Source organism: Ochlerotatus camptorhynchus, unplaced genomic scaffold (assembly GCF_037179485.1).
Source record: "Ochlerotatus camptorhynchus isolate MF236.1 unplaced genomic scaffold, CSIRO-AGI_Acam_v1.1 ptg000080l, whole genome shotgun sequence".
Taxonomy (NCBI): Eukaryota; Metazoa; Arthropoda; class Insecta; order Diptera; family Culicidae; genus Ochlerotatus; species Ochlerotatus camptorhynchus.
This window is the reverse complement of record NW_027040570.1, coordinates 1,939,189-1,964,818: the sequence shown is the minus strand read 5'-3', so window position 1 is coordinate 1,964,818 and position 25,630 is coordinate 1,939,189.

The window sequence follows — 25,630 nt, the reverse complement described above, 5'->3', positions numbered from 1 at the left end:
CGAGGCTAGGGGTAACAAATTGTAACAAATGGATGGCAGGGTAGGGATTGAGAACACAAGGTTTGGAGAGCAATGTGCTTTTTATCTCGAACTAAGCGACCAACTGATGAAAAAGACAAACATGGGGGTACACCGATGGGCAGCTAACAACTTGGGGGAACACAAGATGACACTAACTACTAAATCCTCAGATCGATCCGTTTTAAAACACATAAATTAAATTAAAATATTCGAGATCTCGGCTCGCCAAGATGTCTCTAACAAAGGTTGTTTTCCTCGGGCCCTGAGGGATGCGGATAACTCGGATCTAGCAACACAATGTAAAGTGCATGACCAAAGCACGTGGTCGATATCGTGATAGCCACTACCACAAGCGCACAAATTGCTTCCTGCGAGCCCGATTCGGAAGAAATCGACAGTGAGCATGCATAAGGGCGTATACGCGATGATCGATTCTCTTCATCGTTTTTCTCTTTGCATTGCTACAGCTAAGCGAAACAATTTTGTAGAATTTGTTCAATGTAGAGTTGTAATAGGTTGTATTGGCTTTCAAAAGCAACAACAAACGCACCGACAAACGTTAAATCTAGCGAGTTATTAAGAAAAGAGAAAATCGATGAAGAGAATCGATCATCGCGTATACGCCCTTATGAATGCTCACTGTCGAAATGCGAGTCTAACGAGTAGTGATTGGACATGAGCCTTGATATGACCCGTATAAAGTCACGGCTCATGTCCAATCCTTTGAACCATGGCTTGTTCGACACCTGTGGGAGAATAGAATGTAACCATCTTCCCAGATCACTCTTATTCCATTTTTGTTGCCAGTTGGTGAGGACGTGCTGACGGGTAATTGAGAAAAATTCCGCAAAGGCGATTTGTCGGTCAAAAATATCGCCTTCCATAGCGCCCACCTTAGCTAGCGAGTCCGCTTTCTCATTACCCGGAATTGAGCAATGAGATGGGACCCAAACTAAGGTGATAGTATAGGAGCAGTTAGATAAAGTACTCAATTTAGCTCGGATTTCGGTCAGGAAATACGAGGAGTGCTTCATCGGCTTCATTGATCGAATAGCCTCCAACGAGCTAAGGCTATCTGTAAAAATAAAATTGTGATCAGATGGTAGTGAGGCAATTTGCTCTACTGCGTAAAATATGGCTGCTAGTTCCGCAACGTATTCTGAACAGGGTTTTTGCAGTTGATATGAGGCGCTATGAAATTCGTTGAATACTCCAAATCCAGTGGAAGCGTTTATAGTTGACCTATCTGTGAAAAAACTTTTATTGTTACTAACATGGTGGTACTTGTTTGCAAAAATTAAGGGAACAACCATCGACCGATGGTGATCTGGTATTCTACGGATTTCTTGCAACATGGTCAGATCAAAATTTACAGAGGAACTATAAAAGTCTTGGAGGCAAACACGAGAGGAATTGAATGAAGAAGGGCCAATCTCCAGCGTCATGTACTCGTAATAAAGACTCATGAATCTTGTTTGAGGATTTCTGTCGAGCAGCTTCTCAAAGTTTTCTATTACCAATGGGTTCATTACTTCACAATGGATAAGAAACCGGAAGGACAGTTCCGCGAAACGATCTGTCAGTGGGAGAACACCCGCGAGTACTTCGAGGCTCATCGTATGCGTCGAGTGCATACAGCCCAATTTGATGTTATGTTAAGACAATGAAAACAAACTCGCAACAACATATTTTTGAAGAGCAAATGTACAGCAAAATGAAATTAAAATTTGGTATCAAATTAGTCAAATTATGATTTCAGTTTGATGTTGGTATCAAAACTTGATTTCAATTTGCTATCATTTTGATGCTGGACTTTGCTCGGGAATCGACAAATTCGAGAAAAACGTAGGTCACTCATAGAATAAGTAAAACTTTACTCAAACAAAAGTAAATGTCTCTCATGTATGAGTAAATGTCACTCAAATATGACTGACAATTACTTATATTTGAGTCAACATTGACTCATCCTATTGCCACGGATACAGTTGTATGACCTACTATGAGCATAAGCATTATTTGTATAATCGTTAAGAGCACAACAACTATACACAAGCTATACAAGTGTGACCATGGATGTGCTCATAATTTACTATACAAATAATTCTCATGCTCATAGTTTGTCATCCAAGCGTATCCGCGGCATATGAGTGACCTAGTGTCACTCATATTTGAGCAAAGATGCACTTGCGAATTTGAGTGAACGAGACTCAAATATGAATCAAATTCATTTGCCTTGATTCGCAACCATTCGTCTTTTATTTTCAGCTTAAAGTCCTTTCTGGTCTGTAAAAGTTTACTTCTATCATGCAGAAAAGGGTTGAAAGGTTGATGTGCGCATATCAATATAGCGGAGAAAGGTGACAGACAACGAAAGCCATTGTCGTGACTCTTGCGGTAAGGGTTTTTGTTATGCTCCGCCCTGGGTGTGTGGCTTGTATACTCGTTAGTCGGCAGGGTAGGGCCAATCCCATATCCCATAGCTAAAGACGAACGAAGGAGGAATAAATACTCGCCATAACCAGTGAACGGAGAGAGTCGACCAGTATGCAATGAATATTCACAAACTTTATGACAGATCCATGAGTGGGATTTGATGTGATTGTGGTTGGTGTATACAGTACAATAGTTGCCATAATCAATATGGGTTAGTGAAATGCAGTTGATAGGATTAACTCAAATTGGAATATCTAAGAAATATGTTTATTCCCACATTATTACCATCTTACGGGAACATATGCTTGCTGTTAATAGAGTGCTTTTCGAGCAATTTCTCGTTTATTGGTTCATACATTTGCAAGCCTTAATTATAACGTTGAATATTGTGTGACAACTGACGAGTACTATGATACCAACTCTATGCCTTGGGGACATCGAAAAAATCCAATGGATTATCATAATCTGACAATTTTAATCTCACAACTTCTGACACGACGGCGCCACCTTCCTAATATATAATAAAACTAATAATTTAAACAAGTTGCACAAATTCATAGGGTTTACAAATCCTAGACCATAGTATGAGAGTATTGCCACCGCATTGAACGAGATTATGGGATTAATCTCGACTTTTTAGATGGAAGAAGCACAATCTCCAACAATCGAGAACTATCTTGGCCACATCCTTGGAACGTGAAGGATTGTTAGTTGGAAACTTACTTAAGAGAGATGCAGATAACTCTACACGATCTCTATTAAGTGTCACAGGAATTAAAAAAAAGGAAGGAAGTTTAAATATTTTTCGAAAAATATCAATTTTAGAACAGAAAACAGAAAAAAAAGCTAATTGGTGGGTCAGTTTGGTAAAAATAAAATCAACCACTTAAACCAATTATTCATTAAAGACTCTAATTTCGTTCAACCCAACATCTGTGCAACATAAAATGTCGTAACTTTTGTTTACTAGAGACATCTGTTGCTGGTATTCTATTCGAAAAGATCATCATCTTGTGCATTTATCTTCAAGTTTACTGGATTTACTCTCGACGTTTCCTACTTTGCTTTTACGTCCGAGATGCACAGAACTTACCGCCGAGATTCCTTCCACCTGCCCTTGGGGTCTTCTGGATGCCCTCTTCCGATTGCTTGAAAAGTCAAAATAAGCGAATGACGAACACATAATCAGCTACCTTACTTCCGTTAAGAACCAAAGCTTCGAATGAAAGAGCAATTTCAAAGGAGATTCCCCCGCCTAACGTGCTTGTGCAGAATGTCATATCAATTAATTTAATTAATCAACTTGCAACATTGTTGCAACCCGCAGAAACCTCATTAAGATGTTTGGCCTCTGGCTACTGGTGAAAATTTTCCGAATCCCTTCGCGGTAGGTATCTTTGGCAGCCAACAATTTGGTAAAACATAATTTAATTAATCGCTTTCCGCTGTACCCTCCTAAAACTCCAATCACCATTCCAGCTTAAATGCCGATATCTTACATTCTGTTCCCGTGTTCGACAACCGATGAAACAATCTCCGATGCTTCCGCTCGATTGCGATCGATGATGCAGGTAGGTTGGTAAGGAGTGATCCAAGCGAGAAAAATCTCGTTTCTACGGAGAAAAGTAAGGTTAGGATATTAGGTTTGAACATGGTTTGTGGAATCCTATATTGAATTTGACAACTCCAATCGCTGCTATATTTAAATCATCTATAATAAATCATTCGCCGCCTTTCGGTCGACAAATCATGACATCTACGTCGATCGTTTTCTGACCCAAACGATCCGGTGGCATTTTGTTGAACCTACGACATAATCCCTCGTGTGGTAGCATTCGAAAACATCGGTCGGTTCGCTCGTTGTAGGACTGGGGATCGAAAGGTCGCGCGAAAGTTCCTGCGACAGAGAGAAACAAAAATACGGCGGATAAGTATTAATGTAATAAATAAAAGCGCTACATCGTTATCGCAATTTATAATGTCTTTTAAAACGCATTTAAATTAATTTACGCTATCTCTGCGACCATATTAGCTACATTATGTATATTTTTGTCGCCGTTTTGTCCTTTTGGCCTTCTCTTTGGATTCTCTTCTCTCTGCGGTTTTTGTTTAAGCCAAATCTTGGGAATTGGTGGTTCAAGATATGCGCAATGGAACTTCAGCAGGGTTGCTACCAATGACAACGCAGTAGTAGAAGTTGCTTTCTGAGATCGATAAGGATTCCCTGCGATAAGTGATGTGGGTCAGTAAAAGCAGCAGAGTGGGAGAGGCAAAGTGACAAATTGCAAGGAAGTTTTTTGTAAGCTCTATTAAGGAGATTTTTAGCCAACAGGCTAGTTCATCTCCAAATTGCAAAGAAGGGAACGGGCCTTGGATTGAACTCTCGATCTTCTGTTCAGTAAGCATATTGGAAAAGGAGAGAAGTAAAGGCTATTAGAAGATCCCATGATCACTTTACAAACGGCGTTCGTGTGAGGCTCTACTTATTCTTCTTATTCGTATTTCAAGCATAGTGATAATTGAGAGCTTTCGATGCCTGTACCATTTATGCATTAGTATTATTGTGTGGCAAGTACAATCATACTCTCTGCCCAGGGAAGTTGAGAAATTTTCCAACCCGAAAAATTCCTAGACCGAACTGGGAATCGAACCAAGTCACCTCCAGCATCGTCTTGCTTTATAGCTGCGCCTTTACCGACTGAGCTAAGGGAGGTTCAAGTGAGTGACAAATTTGGAAGTAAATCTACTGTAGTGCCTGGAATAGTGTGCTAATTTGGACTTCTATTACACCTCATCATTCAGATAAATGGAACTCCACTTATGATCCATTAACAAGTCCAATTTGGAGTCTTGATTAATTCAACAGGACCTTTTTTACTCCTGTACTTTTGTACATTGTGTGCCTTTGTGTGCAATCCTTACTTCCACACGATTTGGCTTAAATCTGGAAACTGATTTAAGTCTAGCAGTTAAGGACCTGCTCTCTAGCCACTCTTCGAAGACCGTTTAGGAGAGGGTTACCTCAGGCATTGAGCCCTAACCGTCAAAAAGGACCCTTCTGGCCAATACCGTATCGTCCGTGGTCCGTCGATTGCGTCACAGAAGGGAGACGCCGATAGATAACACCACGATCAAACTAGTGGCTAAATCGCAGTGGAAACGTCATTCTACGTGCCTCACCATCGAGTCCAAAAACCAGTAATCCACCATTGCAAAAAGTCAAATCAAGCCATCAAATAGCCATTGTCAAGATCACCATCCGCGAGCTCTCGCCGTAGTTCAACACCCCGGTACCAGAACAACATTCCACCACACTAATAGCCCAAAAAAAAAAACCCACTTTATACCAACACAGTAATTTGAATAAGTTTCCCGAATCTAAGAAATTTCACAGTTTCAGTGACTCAGTGCAGGGGTCTTGTACCACTTAGCTAGTAATCTGGGAGACTTGTTCGAGTCAGAGTATTTAACTCTATTCTAGCCTTCTAGTCTCACGATAAACTTGTAACGATGTGGCTCCAAAACTCTTAAATATGAAGGAGTCTGGGATGTACCCCACGATTTTCTACTCAGTAATCAAAAGAGACTGTTAAACCATTATGTGGGTGACGGGGTACCCGGGTACCCATTTTGATGATTGAATTTTTTTTTACGTTTAAATGATCTTCATTTCTTGTATTTGTTTGGTTACATGTATGAATTATCAAGTGACACAGATGCGTCTTTTCAACTTTAGTACATTATTATTGACAGTTCCTAGTCCTATCAGGCCTGTTATTAGAGTATGACCACCTTGGTGGGATTGGTTTGTTTTGAATTTGAAAAAGGAGACTACTTATAACTATTATTTACAATTACAATTAACCTGTAACTACTATATAACCTAACCTACTATATACAAATTGCTGATCAAAGCATGTTCTGATGTATTGCATTTCTGCATAAACCTAGTCTTAATGTCATCAATTTTGAAATCTAATTTTGGAATGTTCGTCTCTTGGTGGAGGTCTGAAAAACTTGTGTCAAAGGGACGGTCAAGGATCATCCTAAGCACTCTTTTCTGAGTAACCTGGATTTTGTTCCTGTGAGTCTGAGCACATGATTCCCACACCGGAGCTGCGTAGAGGATCGCAGGTGCTATGATTTGTTTGTAGACGGCCAGTTTGTTCACCCTTGAGAGGCGGAATCTGCGGCAAATCAGCGGATACAGACACCTAACCAAGGCAGAACACTTGACTACAGTTTTCTCTACATGCGAACGGAAGAGGAGCTTTTCGTCAAACAACATCCCGAGATAGGTTACTTCGGCGGATCACTCAACCCTTGTGCCATCCATGATTACAGTACAAGAGGGAGCTGGTTTTAGTTTGGGAGATTTCCGATGGAGGAACATTATTGTTTGGGTTTTGGAAGCATTGATTTTGATTTTCCACGTGGTGGCATAATCAGCAAAGGCGTCAAGGCATCGTTAAAGCTTGTTTGTTATTTCACGAGGCATCCTTCCCTTGACCGTTATAGCAGTATCATCTGCGAACAGAAATAACACGCAACCGTTACCCAAGGGAGGAATATCGGAAGTGTAGATGCTGTAAAGCAAAGGGCCCAACAGACTTCCTTGCGGAACACCTGCTGGGATGGAAAATGTGCTTGAATTGCAACCATTCAACAATACCCTGAACGACCTTTGCTGAAGGTAGTTACGGGTGATTTTAACAAGATGCAAAGGAAAGTTGAAGTTACAGAGCTTGTATACAAGCCCATTGTGCCAAACATTATCAAACGCTTCCTCAACGTCTAACAAGGCCATGGCTGTGGACTTGGATACAGCTTTGTTACTTCGGATGTTATTCATCACCCGTACTAGCTGATGATTTGTGGAGTGCCACTTCCTGAACCCGAACTGCTCCGGCAGGAGAATGTTGTGTTCCTCGACAAACTTGAGCAAACGATTGAGAATGAGTTTCTCGAACAATTTGCTCAGTGCTGAAAGGAGGCTGATTGGTCTGTAGCTTGAAGCTAGCGTTGGGTCCTTCCCAGGTTTGCGGATAGGTATGATTTTCGCTGTCTTCCAGATACTTGGAAAGTAGTGCAGTTCCAAGCATCTGTTGAAGACAGCAGCCAGCAGAGAGTGAACCTTCATGCCGAGATTTTTCAATACTAGGTTGAATATTCCGTCAAACCCGGGGGCCTTCATGTTTTTGGTGCGTTCCAGCGTTGAGCAAATCTGTTCCACTGTGATTCTATCCTCCCCTCCGATGGCACAAGGGGAGGAATCAAGGTTGAGTACGCATTGCTCAACCTGAACTTCGAGCGGACTTTGGATGTTGGAGCCAAGCAAGTGCGATTTGGCAATATGCTCACCAATCGCATTTGCTTTCTCCTGAGGGGTGATTATGAGCCGATCGTCATCATTTTCATCTTTGAGTGGTGGAATGAGTTTAGGGTGCGTATTTAAGACCTTGGCAATTTTCCAGAATGGTCTGGAGCGGTCGTCCAGATTCTGGATGCGCCGCCCGAAACTTTCGTTCCGGAGTGAGACCATTCTGGAAGCAATCTCCTTGTTCAGATCGGCCATTTCACGTTTCCACGCTAGATCTCCGGTTCTTTGGAAGTGGCGTCTACGAACATTTCTCAGTCGAATCAATAGTTGGGAGTGGTTATCAATGGAAATAAACTTACCCCTCACAGGAACTCGTCGGACGCACTCCTCGTCAGCCACGGTTATGGCTTGGTGAAGTCCCCCCAACGCTCGGTCGATGTCCTCCACGGAGTCAAGCGGCGGGTTGTCGATGATGTGCCTGTCTACCACGCGTCCAAACTGGGCCCAGTTTACGCGATGGTAGTCCTTGCGCAGGCTTGGAGCAGGAGCTACGTTGTATCCCAGTCTAGCCACCACCGGTTGATGGTCGGAGGTGAGTTCGTTCAAGGCTACCGGCTTGGACAAGCCGGTATTTGTAAGAAACAGGTCTAGCGTCGATGGGTTGCCTGCCGGTGAGATGAATGTTGGCTCGTCCGAAAACCAAACGGAGTACAGCCCATGCTGCGAATGGTCGAACAGCAGACGACCGTTCTGGTTCTGCTGGTAGTTCTGCCAGGCCTCATGGCGAGCATTCAGATCTCCTCCAACAACGAAGCGGGAACCGGTACGGGTGATGGTGGCCAGGTTTTTCTTGAATTTAGCCGCTAGTCCACTGCTGGCGGCACACTGTCGAGGGCAGTAGACAGCGATGAACTGGACGTATCCAGTCGCTGACTCCACCTCCACACCAAGGGCCTCGATGATAGAGGTGCGGATATTGGACAGACTGCGGCATTTTATCCCTTTTCTGACGATGATCGCAACACCACCCCCCCTGGAGCTGGTACGATCAAGCCGAATGATGTTGTGGTCCGGTAACCAGCAAATGTCGCCGGACTTGAGGTGGGTCTCGGTGAGGAGGCCCACGTCTGCAAGCTCGATGGTTTTTGCTCTTAAGGAGCAAGCGTTCCATGTGACTATGCATAGTGGTTTAGACGCCATAATGCATAGCCAGTTTCACGATAGTTTCGAACTGTTCGTTCTTGTTGGTGCACTTGTGGAAAGCGCTTGTAACATGTACGAACATGTTCCAACACTCGTCCACCGAGTACATACCTTCTAGCTTTGGCAGTGTTCTCCATGCTCCAGGGGGGGAGTGGAATTTGTTCACCGGGCGTTGGTTGGGGTGGGGGGGGGAAGGGGGTTGCACTTGCGGTTGCTGGTCGGTTCGAAGAGGCGGAAAATCGCCTGGCCCGAAAGTCGGCGACTTATTTTTCCTACGTCCTGGTTGGTTGGAGGTCGATGCATCCTTTCGGATACACTTGAACTCCTCGCGTTTGGGGAACTGCCTGTCAGAGCCCTGATGAGCACCGCCACAGTTGACACACTTGATAACCTCAGGACTGTCATCTGGGCAGTCGGAGGAGGCATGGTCATTGGTGCAGAAGCTGCTGACACTGCGTTACATCGCGGCGGCCACCACGGTAGGACTCCCAACGGATGATGATGTTGAAGAACGCGCGGATTGCTTGCAACGCATTAAGCGTCACCGTCCCCTTCTTGAAGTGTACCAGGAAAAGGCAATCCTGGTACTTCCTCTGACTTTCATTCCTCCTCTTGATCCGAAAGACGGCGATGGGGGCCAGCTTGTACCGGTCTTGAATTTCAGCTTCGATCACCTTCGTTTCGAAATTCGGAAGGCCTCGGATGACTACCTTAAATGGCTTGTCGCCCGGGATGTCGTGTGTGAAAAATTCCACTTTGGAATTCTTCAGCGAAGCCAAAGCTTTGTTGTAGTCCGCTTTGGTGTGGAGGATGATTTTCGTGCCAATCCCGCACAGCTTGTACTCGGCAGCGATGCCAAGGGATGCCATCTCTTGAGCCAGCTTGTCGAGTGGTACTGATTTCACCACCAGAGGTGGAAGTTTCACTTTCGGACCGTTCTGGCCGCCCGTGGCCAAGTTTTCAACGGACCCGCCGAAGTCACCGACGTCACTACCGTTGATTGCTGTGGCGTTATCCTGGGGACCACTATTCATTGGGGTATGGACACTTCCACGGTCGGATGCGTCTCTCTTCGTCTTTTTGCCGCCTAGGGCAGCGTTGGACTGGGTTGCAGGGTTCGAACCTTGGTTCGAGCCTGTCTTCTTCTTCCGCTTAGACATTACACGCGATCCACCGAAACGACCGAAAACGTGAACAAACGCGTAGCACTATCAATAACACTGGCACTGAGCGAGCGAATCAAACAACCGACTGTACTGCACAACGGTATGATGCAGAATGATTGATGTTTGAATTGAAATAAAATCATGTTTATCGTACTGAAGCTTTCTGAAATCTTGTAAAATGCTAACACAAACGATGTGGTGAAATTTCAAGAAATGTGAATGAAGGAGGGGCTAATCAGGGGCCATGTACCATTTGTACCCCTTAAATGGGTGACGGGGTACCCACCCACGCTTTTTACGAAGCTCCAACAATAAGATAGAACCAAAGTTGTAGATTTAGATAAGAACTGAAAGATGGCGGACATGAATTCCAGAATGGACCACCCAAAAGTCCCAAGAACAGGTTCCGGACATCTTGAGGAAGTGGCCAATCTTTGATTTCGACAGAATCAGACGTGCAATTCATCAAAATTTTCAGAAATTGTTGAACATGCCATTAGACACCATGCTAATTGACTAGAGTGACAATGGCCACCCATTGTCTCTGGAACAGGTTCTGTATGCCCCGGAGGAAACCGCCATCCTCTAATTTCAACAAAAACTAGCCATGCGACACATCACAATTTTCAAAATTTGATGGACATGTCATAAGAGACTATACCAAATGACAAGAGTGACAATGGCCACCCTAAGTCCCTGGAACAGGTTCCGGAAGTCCCGGTAGAGGTTTCCGATCTCTGATTTTAACAAAATCCAAATTTTCTGAAATTCATGGACAATTCATTATAGACCATGCCAATTGAGAAAAATGACAATGGCCACCCAATGTCCTTTGAGAACAAGTTCCGGAGGCTCCTGAGGAACAGGCTTTTCTCTAAATTCAGCAGAAACTAGTTATGCGGCATTTTAAAATTTCCAGAATTTGATGGTTATGTCATTAATGACGATGCCAATTGACAAGAGTGACAATGACCCAATGTCTCTGGAACAGGTTACAGAAGCCCTGAAAGATGTGGCCATCCTCTAATTTCAACAAAAACTAGTCGTACGGCGTATCAACATTTTTACTGTATATGAACATGTCACCACAGACCATGTCAATTGACAAGAGTGACAAAGGCCATCCAATGTTCCTGGAACAGATTCTGGACGCTCCGGAGGAAGTGGCCATCGTCTTATTTCATCAAAAACTATTCATGCGGCTTTTCAAAATTTCCAGAATTTTATGGACATCCCAACAAACAATTCAAAGTCACAAATAAGCATACACATTGAATAAATGCTGTATAAAAGTGTACACTGCTGAATAAAACAGGATGTCGAATTATGTGCTGAAAAAAAGCTCATTGAGATCGATAGATGCGCCTTTATTCCGCCGTTTGCTCTGATATGATTAACTTACTTATTAAAAGCTTTATAAACGTTGACTGTCTTCCTGATTCAGAACCAGAAGTTTAATAACAAACTGAATAAGTGTAATTTGCACATACATTGTCGCTTTAATTCGACTGATTTCAATTGATTTAATAAAATGCTTTATTAGACGTCTTATAATCGTTTTATAGCTCCATTATTAGATTTCATTGCATTACTTTACAGTATTGCTGTATAATGGTGAATTCAGTCAGCAAAATAGCTTTTATACCACTATGCGTCCAGGTTTTAATTGCATGCTTTGTAAATGCTTTATAAACGGCGTATTAGATTCATTATTGCACAACACTGTCCAACAAACAATTCAGAGTCACAAATAAGCATTAAGATTGAATAAATGCTTTATAACAGTGTAAAAATTATGTGCTCAAACTATTAAAATTAAAATTAAAAAAAAATTATGTGCTCAAAACTATTCCTCTGATCTGATTAATTTACTAATTAAAAGCAATACAAACGACGACTGTCTTCCTGATTCAACACCAGATAATTGATCTAATAACATACTGAATAAGTGTAATTTGCACATACATTGACCCTTTAATTCGACTGTTTTAAATTGATTTAATAACATGCCAACGTCTAATAATTGTTTTCTAGCTTCATTATTAAATTCCATTGCAATGCTTACCAATATTACTGAATAAAGGTGAATACAGTCAGCATAATAGCTCTTATACCACTATGCGTCCATGTTTTATATTTTATGCGTTGTAAATGCTTTACAAACGGCGTATTCATTCATTATTCCACAACACTGCTTCAGGCTTACAACAAAACGAAATTGGTAGCATAGTGGTTACCGTTTCCACTTTCCAAGTAGAAGGTCGCGAGTTCAATCCTAACATCAACTTTTTTTTTTTTTTTTTCTACGACAACCAATTCATAGATCTATCGAAAAGAATAGCATCCTTTCTATCAAAATTAGAAAGATGAAAAAGTAACGTTGGTCTCATGTAAAACAACTATGAATGAATTAATCATTCTCACATCTCCTTGAATTAGTTAGAGTTATGGCTGGGAGTGCTGATAGGTTTTCAGATTCAAGCATTTATTGATTATTTAGCTGCCCATATGATGTAATCTAGGATAGCTCAGATGGCAAGGCAAGCGGCTGGTGATCGGAAGATCATGGTTCGAATCCCATCTAACGACATGTGTGTGTATGTATGAATGTAGTAAATTTCTCTAGTATCTGTGTGGTGGATGCGTGCTTCGACAGAATAATGACGCAACAATTACGAACGAGAAAAACAACCCTGCTGCTCTTCTTCTGTGCCATTCTTATTTTCGGATTAATTATCACTTAGTTGAATAATCGTTTAATAAACGTATAATAATGTTTAATTAAACATTATTTCACATGACAATCAAGCGTCTATAATACATCTTTATACCATCGCTGTTCAAGGAAGTAAATGATGTCTAATAAACGCTGACTAATCAAAAATTTGATCGAATAAAGCTCTGTTACAACTCTTGTAAGTCGAATAAAAGTTTTTCGACATACCTTATTCAACACCAAATATTTCGATGTTGTGGTTGAATAAATTCTCCAGTTTTGCGTGAATAAAGCCTGAACAGAAGTTATTATTAAATTTAGTACAAGTATTATTAAGCATGCAGTTGAATAAAATCGTCAAGTGGTCGTTTCTTCAATAGGCAATTGTTTGTTGGGATATCATTATAGACCATTCCAATTGACAAGAGAGACAATGACTACCCAATGTTCCTGGATCAGATTTTTGATGCCTCGGAGGATGTCAAATCCAGTTAATTGACATGGTCAATGACATGTGTATGAAATTCTAAAAATTTTGATATACCGTATGACTAGTTTTTGTTAAAATTCGAGATTGACCACTCCCCCGAGGCGTCCGGAACCTGTTTCAGGGCTATAGGTGGCCTTTGTCACTCTTGCCAGTTGGAATGGTCTCTAATGACATGTTCACGACATTCTCAAAAATGTTGACATCACTTGACTAGATTATGTTCCGGAATCTGTTCCAGAGCCATCGGATGGTCTGTGTCACTCTTGTCAGTTCAGATGGTCTCTAATGACATATCCATGAAATTCTGAAAATTGTGATATGCCGCATGACTAGTTTTTGTTAAAATCAGAGTTTGACCGCTCCTCGGGGCTTCTGGATCCAGTTCTAAGGACACTGAGCGGTCCATTCCAAAATATATGTAGGCCATAGTTTAGTACTTTGACTTTATGTTTAGTATTACTTCTGCGTGAAGTCAACGATTTACATACCGTACGCGTGATAATGTTTGCACCATCGTACAAATAAGGTTCCCGTTTCACCTGTGCATACAATGCCTTGGTTTTCTTTGCATGCACGTAACCTATAGATCATACCGTAGTAGGCTGTGTTTAATAGAAAATGATTTACTTAGCTTGACAGTTGCACCATGACGAAGTGACAGCGTATTCGTGATTCGTCCCACGCGCAAATGTCGCAAAAAGACATTTCAATCGCCGTGGGAGTGTCCCGGTGGACCGTCGAAAGGGTTTTAGACCGAGAAAAGAAAGGACAAGTATCCGCGATGGTGGCCACAGGTCATCCGAGGTCAGCTCGGGTTCCGAGGGTTATCGCTGCTATCAAAAGGAAGATTCGGGTGAATCCAGTGCGTTCAAAAAGGAAAATGGCAAATGATCACGGGATCAGTGACTTTGCGGCACGGAAGATCGTAAAGGAAGATTGCGGGGCGAAGTCGAGGGCACGGAAAAAAAACTCACATGATTACAAACCGCATCCGGCTACGAGTCGAACCATGCAAGAAAATCTTGAACTTCCTTAAGCGAAAAAATCCGGTAATCCTGTTCACCGACGAGAGAATGTTTATCGTCGATCCCGTATCAAATTCCAGAACCGACCGGTATATTAGTTCCCTTCCGGTAAAAGACGTGGCCGACGAACAAAAGAACGTGGTGGCTTCCGATGGCAAAAAAAATGGACCCGGTGTTCATTCCAGAAGACGACAAAGTCAACACGGAGGTCTACATCGGGATTTTAAGTAAGTATGTTCTTCCGTGGATCAAAGAACAGTACGGTCCGAATCCAAATGTTGTAGTTCAACAAGATGGGGCTCCGTGCCACACCTCGAACCGCACTCAGAAGTGGTTGCAGAAACATCTTCCGTTCTGGGCGAAGCATATGTGGCCACCATCCAGCCCCGATCTTAATCCGCTGGATTGCTCAATATGGCGCGTCATGAAGACCAAGGCCTGTTCTAAACGCCACCCGAGTACAGCAAGCCTCAGACAAACATTGACCCGTACCTGGAGATAAATGGATCCAGACTACATTATCACAATCTGCCGTGCATTTCGGAAGCGTGTGGAGGCCGTAATTGCAGCAAGTGGAAACTCGATCAATGATTAACATAGTTTAAGACTCTGAGAAATTTTTGAGAATTTTTTTAATTTTGACGTTGCTCAATGGTGCAAACCTTATCACGCATACGGTAGTTGAAGATCCTAATTTCAAATAACAGACTAAAGTGGAAATTTTTATACGATAGATGAGGAGATGAAAGTATAGAATTGATAGTTCCGTTAGAGTACGGCAGTGTGAAAATTGCATATTGAGAGTAGAAAGCGAACTAGGACAACTTTAGGAAGGTACAAATCGGTTTTATCATCTCTCTTTACCAAACTCCCTTTTTGGAGAGGAATGGTGAGGGGTGTCCCCTCCCCCCGCCATCACTGGCAAAAAGAGATGATCTCCGACCGCTCAAGTACCGACGATGTGTTTGAAACAGTTCTACCAATTCCGCATTACGGAAGTATGAAGAATCATGCACTTTCGAAGATTCTCCGAGGCGTGGAAAAATCCTGGCCCCGTTGACCCTGCAAATCGACTGGAAGACAAGAGATCGTTTTAAGCAGCATCCATCAGCATCCGTGTGGCGAAGAAGATCGGTACTTCGGGCCAAGAAAATATTGGGATTGGAAACCCATCGAAAGCAGAAGCAACCACAACGAAGCAAAGAGCAGGCTGTATTTGTGAAGACGAGAGCTCGAAAGCTCACTTTAACACTCTTGGGTCATTCGTGACTTGTCCGTGGGTGAGATTTGAACTCGTAACTTTGGCGTGTGAGGTATGGATGTTAACCACAACGCTGGGGTCGCCCCCAGCTCGAAAGCTGTACGACTCAATGGGGAAAAAAAGGGGGGAGGGGGGTCTAAGATTTTGTGACAAGCAATGCATTAGGTATAGGAAAAAAATCACGATAGGGAGGGGAGGGGGTAATTGTTTTGCTCGATTAGCGTGACATAATTAATGCATGAACCTAATCATGGATGATGAGACATACGTGAAACTCGATTATCAGACTCTACCAGGACAGCAGTTATACACTTTGCCCAAAGGAAAGGATGTCCGTGAATGGATCAAAGCCATTTACACCGAAAAATTTGGCAAGAAGGTTTGGTATGCCAGTGTGGAAAAAAATCTCGACCATGTATAACGCGACAGACACTATGAATGGCAAAGATTACGTGAAGGAATGTCTGCAATACAGATTACTACCCTTCAACAGGCGGCATGACAAACCTGTAATCTTTTGGCCTGATCCTGCTTCCTGCCAAAGGATTCACTAGAAGGGTACAAGAATAATAAAGTCATAAATGTGCCAAAAGAGATGAATCCGCCAAATTGCTCTGAGGCTCGCCCTATCGAAACTTTCTGGGTTTTGACAAAGGAAAAGCTTAGGAAACATGTTAAACCAGCGGATACAGTTGAAAAATTCAAGAAAGATTGGTCTAAAGTTGTAAAAATGGTAGGCGAAGGTACGGTGCAAAAGCTAATGGAAAAGTTAGAAAACTCGGCTAGGCTCAATAAAATCCTGCAAATTGAATTTATATGAGAAAGAAAACATGATAATAAGCAATATATTATGTGTTTAGTTGTATTTGATTCACTATCAAACTTGAATTAATTATTAAGTTTAAAGATCTTAAAACCGATCACGAATTTACGTGAAAATTCAGGAAACTCTGTAGAACTTCCAAAATTTTCGCAGAAAATCAATTTTTTTTAACTATTCATTTATTTGTTAGGCTCAAATGTCGTTAAACTTTACGGAGCCGAGGTCTATCAAAATACAATAAATCCTAGTTAAATTACATTATTTTTCTTTTTCTTATTTTCAATTTGCTCTAAATAGATGGCATCAATCCTCTTCTTGCTTTCCTCGATCAATGCACACCGTTCTTCAGGATCGTCAATATGCGAAAGATCTGGGATCGTATATGGGCGCTGTGTATATCGACAAATATCACCACTCACAGAGATCAGGCTGCTATCACTTTCGCTTGAGTCATTTGCGTTCAATTTTTTGGTTGCATTGTTTGTGGTGTCCGAGTCGACTGATCGCTGGCGTTTCGTTTCGGTTTTGTTGTTTTGCTGTTGGTCTGCATTTGGTATCGATTTCGGGAGCGAGGGCCACTGCTTACTGTTGACTACGTTTGATTTTTTTTTTTTTTTTCCTTTGGTTTGTTTTTTCCGTCGATCTTGTTTTCCGTGCTAAGCACCAATGCTACCGACGTGCCAGGAAGGCAGCTTCCACACCTGGACCCTACCTATCGACCCATCAACTCATGAACCGGGGACCAACGGCTTTACTTCCCATCCGAAGGAAGGCGTGATCAGAGATATTATGCCTCAGAACATCCCGGCGGCGCCGACTGGTATTGAACCCAGGCCTGCTGGGGTGAGAGGTAATCACGCTTACCACTACACCACCGGCGCCGTTGGCTGCGTTTGATGGAAGTTTGTGTGCGTTGTTGTTGTTCTTGTTCTTGCTGTTAACGTAGTTGTTGTTGGTGCTGCTACTGAGAGTATTGTCTTCGTTTGCTACTGCTGTTGCTACTGCTGTTACTGCTGCTGCTACTGCTGCTGCTGCTGCTGCTGCTGCCACATCGGAGCAGCGTTGCTTTGGGTGAGATTTGCGCTCACAATTGCGACATGTTTTCACTTGGTTTGGGTATGATACCAGTGTAATTTCGCCATCCACGGTGATGAATGACGGGATGGGAAGAATAAGTCTCATTTTCAAAACATGCACTCCATTGCTGAAGCCTGGAAAATAACTCTTCCAAACCTCACCGCGAATTGCTATCACCTCTCCATACTGGCGCATGTGGTCGATGATAGCCACATTTTCCATGTCATCTGGGAGATCATGCAAACGTACGTCGACAGCGCAGCTCTCGACATAAATTGGAATAGAGATCTTTTTTCCCTCATAATCCATAAAATGCTTCAGGTGATGAGCTGAAGCGGTTCTTCTTGCTACTTCGTTACTTTGCATACCCAGGTATACAACGTTTTTCACATTGTGTGGCTGGATGCATTTCACTTGTGACATATCAAGTTGCAGTTCACTTTCTAAAAATCGTTTGATTTCCGAAATACACGGCCGCTTAGGCAGAATGGATGTATCCAAAACGACACAGTTTTCTCGCAAAGCCCGCATGGCTATGGGCAACAAAACTCACGCGCGTCACACAAAAGAAGTTCGAGAATGGTATTATACGTCTGATCGGTAGCAACTGCAGAAAATCATTGAAATTAAAAAAAAAATACAACGAGAAACTTAGCAAAATTATGCAGAGCTGAGATTTGTTTTAAGATTGAGGAGATTTTACGAAATTCTTCCAAATTTGTAGAAGTTGAGAGAATTTCGTAATAGCTCAGGAAGTATTTAAGACGATCAGCGCAATTTTTAAACTTTAGAGTTTGACTTAGGCACATATTGGAAGTTTTGGAATCATTTTTTTTAATTCATAGGAAAGGTTCAGGGTCATTTCTGAACTTTGAAGAAGGTCATAGATGTTCTAAGATGCCACCTTGGCCGTTTGTTGAGTAAGATGCTGCATATCAATATGAGAGTTATTTTACCAGTTAATAAGACTCACGTCGGTCCATACCACTGTTCCACCGCCTCCGGATGCAATCGATTGTCAATAAAATTCTTCAGGACTATTTAAAATATCACTGCTCTTTTTTGAGAAAACTGATGGTAACAATTGCAATAGTTTGCCGGATTTCGAAAATTTGAAAAATTTCAGTTGTTTTCGTCTAGTACCATAGAGCATGACTTCAAGTCCATGAGAAAAAATGACAAAAACTTGGTGAGTTCCTATTTCAATCAGCCTTACCTTCGTTCAGCCTTGGTTCAAAAACTCCCTTCGCTGAGCCACGGTGAAGTTTAATCAATTGCTTAAAGCTAAATGCTTGAGGAATTAAATATTAACGCATCGTAATTTGTATCCCTCCCTCCTCTCAAATGGTGCACTTTCCAACAGTAATCTGTAGACCCGACAACCTCGTAGCAATGACATTTGAAGTCGTATCTACCGACCGTGACCGTGAAGGAATTCAACTTTTAAGGTCGCTATCTAAATTTCACGCTCATTTAATCCCTCCTCTTATTGCTGTTTTTAATATTCTTCCTCGAAAAAAAAAATCGTCTCCTCCATCAGGGATCACTCGGTGCCTGCTCCGGCAGAGTGTGGACCAAGGAACGGTATTTAAATTTTATTGTTATTATTATTTAATTGATTCCTTCTGTAGGCACGTAAGTACGCAGGCGCAAGTCCAAGCGATCTCCGGTGAAAAAAAAGGTGCTTTGGGTAATGGGCCATTTAGGTTCGTCCGTAAATCCAACCACGGTGATGACGATTGGCGAAAGTTGTGGAAGTTCACGATCCTTTTGGCCGCTCTTTAACGCCGCGCAGTGATCATAAAAAGTTTTATTTTTATTGAAACCGATAGCGACATCCATCGCGTATCCGAATTGATGAGGTGCACTGAGTAATTAAGCAATTTTATAATCCTTCGAAATGTCGTCAACGAGCATGCTGCTGGAGGTGCATCATAGGCATCCGGGCGACTCGAATGAGTTGTAATCGGACAAATTAGATTTTTGGAAATGGACTCCCAATTAGGGCTCGATTCAAAATTATACAGCCCTCACTGGTGGACGTGATCCATCATCCGTGTGGAACCTGAGTCTTCAATCGGCATGTTTCCATTATTGAATTATCGTCGATAATTTATGTACATTATCCGACCACAGACGGGATGATATTTTGCGATTCGTTTCCCTTCGATTTCCCAATTCCTTACACTGGCATATGGTTTGGCATAATTTAATAAAAATGTTTCTTTGTTTATGCTCTGTGTTTTGATCGCATTCTCGCATCGGTTGGAGATTTTGGGCCGGAAAAAAAAATTACGCCAGCCATACAATTACGCTAATTTAATATTTTTCTGCGAATGCCGCGAACTCTTTCTTTTACTTTTCCTTTACGTGACTGTTGTTTGTGTGATTGCTGTTGATGGCAGCGCTTGGTCCTGCCAAAGGATGTGAATCGGTACGTGATTCAGCTCTTTGGCATTGAATCAGATTTACTTACCAGCCTTCAGTGATTGATCGGTCTTTGGGGGCTTTTTCAATAGTTTTTATTATAGAATGCTAGCCTAAAATCCAGTTGAATTTTCAGTTGACCCATCGTAAACTAAATAATCTAATTCTATTAAACTCCATATCAAAATGCAAAATGTCCGCACCGTATAACGTTTGCATTAAAAAAATGAACTTTTTTCGGATGGTGATAAAAAAAGCTAAGACAGATAATTTCTTTTGATAAATTTCCCATGGAAGGACATTATTTAAGCTTACTTGCAAAAAAAAAAAATTCTACGCCTTTGCGAGTGGTCTTCCGGAAGTTAACCGGAACATTCGCCATGGCGGACGAAAACATGCGTGTAGGCATGTTTTTGAGTTCTTTCTTCGTTTTATTTATCAATTCCTCCTCAGTTTTCGCGACAAAATTGTTGGAGTAGATCTTATGCTTCAGGTTGGCCCAGAAATTCTCGATGGGACGCAGCTGGGGGACGTTGGGCTGGTTCGCCGACTTGGGTACCACATCGATATTCAGCTGCTCCATCTCCTCCAACGATCGCTTCGAGTAGTGGGCCGACGCCAGATCCGGCCAGCACACCGCGTCTTCGCCCTTATGGTATTTCATGATGAACGACGCAACTTCCGGCAGACATTTCGTACTATATAAAGAAGAGCGGCTTTGACATCCCCTTCTCGCTGATTGTCAGCCACAGCAGCACCTTCTTGGGGAACTTGGTGTGTGAAATGAACTTCACCTCGGAGCTCACGTCCTTCGTGGGGGAAGTAAAATACGAAGTGCCCTGCCAGTCGTTGCCATCCAGGGTGAGATAGGTCTCGTCGGAGGTGGACGACTCTATCTACGATGCAGACAAGATTGTGCTTTGCTGTGGCTAGCTGCGCACACGCTGAGTAGATAGAAAGAAGATTGATGACGATTTTAAAGATTTCCTGCAAAAAGATGATGCGCGATGCAAGTAGATGCGACAAACGAAAGAAGATTTTTCGAAGTGTGAGATTTGTTATGCATCTAAACTTGAGATTTAGATGTGTCACCCCCCTCGGTTTCGTCGTCCATCACCACCGCCACGTCGCGATTCGCCGGGAAAAACGAGTTGACCATCTTATTCAGCCGCTGCCGCTGCGTCATTGCCTGCAGGTCCGAAACCAGTGGACGTGACTTCCGCTTCCTGACATGTATGTTTATGTTCGACAGGTACTTTTTCACTGTTTGGCTGGTTGCACCGACCTCAAGGCCAAGCGCACGCAGCGATGTAGCCACTTTTGCTTCGGTCTTCCTCTTCAACATCCTTTGGAGTTTCTTGTCACTCAGGGTCGTCGGCCGTCCGGAACCGGGCTTTCTTTCGATGCTCTGATTGTTGTCTAATAGTGCCAAGATGTTGTAGATGCCGGAACGGGCGTATCCGGCGTCCACAAAGTGCCGCACGATGTCCGTTTCCGTTCTTTGAACGCGCACACTTCTGAACGGAGTTGCTTCACTGTTTTTGCCATCACGGTTAGAGTTCGACTGATAGAGCTTTCAAATTTTGTCTGCTGACTCATGGGCTACAGATGCTGCATGGGTAGTTTCGTCAGTGCGGGTGAAGGTTAACCCATGAAAAATAGACAATTTTTGTCAATTTTTTTTAAATGCAAACGTTAGTCTCATTCTGTGTTTGCACTGATGGTGAACTCGAGAGCGTTCTCAAATATACCTTCAGTACACAGAGTGTAAACTGAAAATTTAATTAAACGCAAGCATTCTATATTAAGAAGCAATGAAAAAGTACCAAAAAAGCGATCCACCCCTGCTTGCGTTTGTATTCAGCAGATTCAAAAGCTTTATTTCTCCTCAATTCCTTAAAAATTAGAAATTACATTAATTTTCGAGATCTTGAAGTTTAAATACATGTGTGATTGCTTGGTATGTAGAAATAGTTAAACATAAGTAAAATATTTAAGACATTTTCTAAATAGTAATTAGTGTTTAATACTCTGTCTAGTAATGCAACTTAGACTGAAAAAGTAAACAAGCGGTGCGGCAGTTATCTTCAACGAGCTCCATAATTTCTTCGACTCCTATTTTCTAGTGATTATTTTTTTCTGAAATGATTGTAAAGAAGACAACAAAATTCCATTTCTACGAAAAATTTCATAGATATGGATCTGAAGATAAAACCTTTGGATTTTTATATAGTTTGTCGAAAATTTATGCCACTTTATCAACGAGCTAGCAACATTCAAAGTTAATCTGTACTCATCCTAATGATTTGCTTCGGAGATAGAGTTTAGTTAAGTTTAGTTTTCTTTATTAACGAGACTTTCAGCCTTGGGCTGGTTCGTCTCGTAACTTTGGAAATAGATCAATTTTGATCAAATTTTTGTCCTATTAAACACAACTTGCTCTTTACCTCTATTTTTCAACGGATTTTTCCAAAACATGAAAGCTTTCTACCAAGGATGAGTTCTAAGATCACTTACCTTGCCAAATTTACAGATGCTGCAATTTTATGAAATTATTGAAAGTGCAGGGGCTCATTTTACAAAATGGCAGGAGGGTTCACACGATTTGCCGACCAGCTTGACCGAAACAAGTTGTATACTAGGCAGCGAGCAATCATGTCACACAACTTGCTCGCATCCATCAAGCTGGATGTGCGGAGGGAACTATGGAGGAAAGGGAATGGATCGAGCGATACGTCGAGAAGGAGTTCTGTTGGACTCAATGTTATGTGGCCCAGACCTAATGCTGACAACACTGCTACTAATGAGTAACGACTTCACTCTACCTTGCACACTTATCCTTGAGGCGTTACGATCGCACTCTACAGTCGCACAGCATCAAGCTCAAGCATTGCGGCTTTCGTGTGCTAGCTGTGATAGAGGTAAGAGCTATCTATATTGATATTACTGCGTGTGCTGGGTGATTCCTGATATTCAGATGCCATAGTACACAAATGCATCATTTGCGAGTGAGAAACGTGAGTCATTTGCACCGGTAAACACGTCAACCGAGGAGCCAACCGCTCCTGGACTAGCAGTAGACCCACAACGACAGCAACTACGGGACGGACCCCATGTCCCGGCACAGGATACCAGAACTGCAGTATTCCTACCGGCTAACGAGTGTAGTAAGCATTCTCAGCGAGGATATTTTGCCACAGCACTTGGAAGTCGTTGAGAACCTTGAGGACCTGCAGTTCATAGTATACTGTGTAGCTATGGGCGTGGTACAAACGTTGGGATTGCAAACGTACCCGCAAGGATACGGCGAAAGTCGTACACGTCCCAACGCACAATAACCCGTATGGATCCAAATCCTGGAGGGCCAAATCGTCACACTTCGGACTAAGATTGGTCGGTTGACGCAGTACAAGAGGGGAAACCGATCATCGAGGCTAGTTCGCCACGTTGCTGAAATTCTCAAGCCCGCAGAGCTCCATGACCTCACTGAAGCCGATATTACTGAGGTTCTCGACACCCATATACAGCGGTTGAGTGCTCTTGTTAAATGGATGCGACGTTATGGAGATGGAGGAAAATCGAAAGTTCAACACTAACGAAAGGGACCACATCCGGAACAACAAAACAGACTATAGCGAAGGACTCCCGGAGATTGGCGATGTATCACAGTTTTGGGCCGATCTGTGGGAGAATCCTGTTCAACATAACAGTGATGGAATGTGGTTGGCAGAGGAAGAGGATAGGAGTAATGGAATTGTAATATGCCCCCGGTCGTCATGGGCGGATGGCGAAATGCTTCAATATGGTACTAGAAGACCCCAACAGCTACCAGAATTATTACCAGAGGGGTAACCTATCTTCTGTCCAAGGACCAAAACATGGCTAATCCAGCCATTTACAGGCCAATAACATGTCTCTCGAACCTGTACAAAGTACTCTCATTAGTAATAAGAAGGGCTGCCGGTGAAACACTCAAGGCTGCAAAGATCAGGGCATCATCGATGCAGTTATTGTCGGCCAGGCGAGCCAGAAAAAGAGAAACCTGAGTATGGCGTACATCGACTACAAGAAGTCGTACGACTCAGTACCGCATTCGTACCTTCTCAAGGTACTGTAGTTGTAAAGGGTGATACGGTCAAAATTTGGTCAAGGGAAAACGCGTGTAAATCGGTGAAATCGTTTATTTAAAAAATCAAATTAAATTTCTTTTTCAAGTTCAATTAGTATAAAATTCAGGAAAAATATTCAGTTAGGCTTCCGCTTTTCCAAATCCGAATTGCCGGGCCTTACGCTTGACCCCTGCCATCAGATTTTGTACAGCCACCTTGTCCACCTTCTTCGCCGCAGAAAGCCAGTTTGCCTTGAACTGCTGCTCGCCCTTAGCAGTTTTTTTGGTCTTCTTTAGGTTCCGCTTGACAATAGCCCAGTATTTCTCAATTGGGCGGAGCTATGGCGTGTTGGGAGGGTTCTTGTCCTTGGGAACCACCTGCACGTTGTTGGCGGCGTACCACTCCATGGCCTTTTTACCGTAATGGCAAGATGCCAAATCCGGCCAAAACAGTACGGAACAACCGTGTTTCTTTAGGAAAGGCAGCAGACGTTTATTCAAACACTCTTTCACGTAAATTTCTTGGTTGACAGTCCCGGAAGCTATGAAAATGCTGCTTTTCAAGCCACAGGTACAGATGGCTTGCCAAACCAGATATTTCTTTGCGAACTTTGACAGTTTCATGTGCTTGAAAACATCTACTACCTTTCCCCTTCCTTTTGTCGTATAAAACTCCTGTCCCGGAAGCTGCTTGTAGTCGGCTTTGACGTAGGTTTCGTCGTCCATTACCACGCAGTTAAACTTCGTCAGCATCGTCGTGTACAGCCTCCGGGATCGCGCTTTGGCCGTCGTATTTTGTTTATCATCGCGATTTGGAGTCACTACCTTCTTGTAAGTCGATAGTCCGGCTCGATTTTTGGCTCGATGCACGGTTGTAGACGATACACCCAGCTTATTTGCGGCATCTCGGAGAGAGAGGTTAGGGTTTCGCTTGAAACTACCGGCAACTCTCTTTGTCGTCTCAGCGGCTTCCGGTTTTCGATTTCCCCGCGATCCAGACTTCCTGGCTGTCGACAAACGTTCCCCAAACACTTTAATTACATTTGTAACGGTTGATTTGGCAACTTTTAGCGATTTTGCCAAATTTGCGTGCGAGTAGCTCGGATTTTCACGATGCGCGAGCAAAATTTTGATACGCTGCTCTTCTTGCTTGGACGGCATTTTGACAACTGAAGAGTGAATTCCAAAATCAAAATAGGAGCAACATTCTACACACACACACCTTCAAAATGAGGGGTGTTCAGGTTTTTTAAATGCAAAATTGAAAGAAATACGTCAAGTTGATATTGACCAAATTTTGACCGTATCACCCTTTACAACGTGAACGATGGAGTCATCAGGCTAATGCAGCACACAATGGGAATGTGGAGTACATCTCTCTACGTTACTGACGGAGCAGTGGTGTTACGGTCCAGAACTCTCAGCATAAGAAGGGAGATTTTCCAAGGCGATACTTTTAGTCCGGTATGGTTCAGCCTTGCGATGAATCCCCTCAGCAGAGCACTCAACCAATGCAACTATGGCTACCATTTGAAAAGTGGAGGAAGAAATACAAATGTT